Source organism: Mus pahari, chromosome 12, assembly GCF_900095145.1.
Source record: "Mus pahari chromosome 12, PAHARI_EIJ_v1.1, whole genome shotgun sequence".
Classification (NCBI taxonomy): Eukaryota; Metazoa; Chordata; class Mammalia; order Rodentia; family Muridae; genus Mus; species Mus pahari.
Window position 1 is genome coordinate 58080956 of NC_034601.1, and position 2922 is coordinate 58083877.

Genomic DNA, 2922 nt, shown 5'->3' on the forward strand with positions numbered 1-2922 from the left:
TAGCAGAAGATGGCCTAATCGGCCATCACTGGGAAGAGAGGCCCCTTGGTCTTGCAAACTTTATATGACCCAGCACAAGGGAAGGCCTGGGCCAAAGTAATGGGAGTGGATGGGTAGGGGTGCAGGGGCGGGGGGTGTATAGGGAACTTCCAGGATAGCATTTGAAATGTAAATAAAGAAAATTAAAAAAAAAAGTTAACATATAATCCTTTCTGGGTCTAGGTTAACTCACTCTGGATGTTGTTCTTTTAGATCCATCTATTTACCTGGGAATTCCAAGATTTTGTTTTTTATTGCCTTAATAATATTCCATTATGTAAATGTACCACATGTTCTTTATCTGTTCTTCTGTTGAAGGAAATCTAAGTTGTTTACAGTTTTAGGCTATTAAGAATAGAGTGGCGATAAGCAGGGTTGAGCAAGTATCCCTATAGCAGGAGGATGTGTTCTTTTGGCACATGCCCAATAGTGGGATAGCTAGATTTTGAAGTAGATCCTGACTCATTTTCCTGAGGAACTGCCACACTGATTTCCATTGTTTCTATACAAGTATGCGAGGCATGGATGAATGTTGCTTCCCATTCTTGCCACCATGAGTTGTTCCATTTTTTTCGATTTTAGCCATTCTGCTGCTTATTAGCAGTTCCTTCAGTTCCCATAAATTTTCATTCCATTGAAGAAAAAGTATTTAATTTTTTCTTAATTTTTATTTTTCTTCTAACACAGATTTGCTCAGTTTCCATCAATTTGTAAGCATTTTGGTGTTTATGGTTTTTTATATATCCAGTAGTATTTGTCAATTATAATCAGATAGGATGTGTAATATTATTTCAATATTCTTCTCTCTATTGAGTCTTGTTTCTCACTTGTGGTATGTGGTCCATTTGATACAAAGTTCCATAAGCTTCTGAAAAGAATATATACTCTTTTTTGTTTGGATAAAATTTTCTGTAGAAATCATATACTTCTATTTTGTTTATAATGTCAGTTAGTTCTAGCATTTTCCTTTTTTGGTTTTGTCTTAATGACCTGTCCTTTGGTTAAGGTGTAGTATTTAAGTCTCCCATATCCATGTGTGAAAGTCAATTATGTTGTAGTAGCCAATTAATCACAGCCATATATTTTAACATACCTTAAACAGCTCAATGGTTGGGCCACTTCCAAATATTCATATGGCCAGCACATTCTCCTCTCCATTATTCCTGAATTATTACTGACTAAAACCTATATTCCACCTTTGCTGCCTTGGTCCCAGACCTGCAGTCCTCTTGTCTCTTACATGTTGGCTATCTCTCTCTTCTGCAGTTCTCAGGCCTGGCAGCTATTCCTCTCCCTGCATGACAATTATCTCCTATCACTCCCTTGCCCTGGAATCCTAAAAGTCCCACCTCTGTCTCCCTGCCTAGCCATTAGCTTCCAGGAACTTTATTTACCAATCAAAACCAACTAGGAGCAGGGTCCCTCAGCATCTTACATGTAGATGGGCTAATTTCCTTGTAATTTGGGGGACCAAATTAACATAATATAAGTAGCATTGGACCAAATCTATAACATCAATTAAGTGTGGAAGTGTTTCTTTTTATAACTGGTGTGCCCTTATGTTTGGTGCATAGATGTTAAGAGTTGCAATGTCCCCTTGTGGATTTTTTCTTTTGCTGAGTATGCATGCCCTTCTCTACTCTTCTGATTACTTTTGGTTTGGCTCTTGGATGTTAAAATGACTACATCAGCTTACTTCTTAGGTCGATTTGCTTGGAATGTCTTTTTCCATCCTTTTACCCCAAGGTGATGTCAATCATTTATGTTAAGGAGTGTTTCATGGATGCAGCAGAAGGATGGATCCTGTTTCATATCCATTCTGTTAGTCTGTGTCTTTTTATTGGAGAAACGAGACCATTGATTTTTGAGAGAGATTAATGAGCAGTGCTTGTTGATGTACAAGAAGCATAAATAGACTAGATTAGAAAAGAAAAATCCCAGAACTTAATAATGAAAACACTAAATGTATAAAACAAGGAAAGAAACCTATATAAAACACTAATAAACAGTATACAGAAATGATCAAAACTGTATAAGACCTAAAAGCATAATAGGATCAATTTTTTAAAAAACCTGAAGGAAATCAGAAAATGGAAATTTTATGAATGAATGTGAAATGACCTCAAAGAGATACCTCAGAGGCAAGCCTCACCAACAGCATAGAAGAGGTGGAGGAGAGATTCTGAGGCGTAAGACACAAGAGAATAAATGGATACCATAGTCAAAGAAAATGTTATGTCTAAAAATAAAATCTTACTCACACCATCTAGGAAATCTGGGACATTACAAAAAGATCAAATTTAAGCATGAGATGAATTGAGGAAGGAGAGGAAAACTAGGTCAAAGGCACAGAGTAAATATTTTTCACAAAATCATAGATGAAAATTTTCCTAACCTAAAGAAGGAGATGCCTATTAATGTACAAGAAGCATAAATAGACTAGATTAGAAAAGAAAAATCCCAGAACTTAATAATGAAAACACTAAATGTATAAAACAAGGAAAAGATATTAAAAACTAGAAAGGAAAAAAATCAGTGGTATATAAAGGTATATAAAATAACATCTGACTTCAATGGAAACTCTAAAAGCCATAGGAACCCAGACAGAAAGATGTGCTAATTTAAGAGACCACAGATAGATACCAGCCCAGACTATTATACCCAACAAAACTTTCAGTCATCATAGATGGAAAAATAAGAAATTTTGTGTTAAAAACAATTTTAAGCAATATTCATAAAATCGTTCCTACAGAAGATGCTAGAAGGAAAACTCCAAACCAAACATGTTAATCTAGAGAAACCACAAGGAATAAATAATGCCAGACCAGAAAATCAAAAGAGGTGAAACACACACACATACAGAGAGGGGGGGGAGGGAGAGGG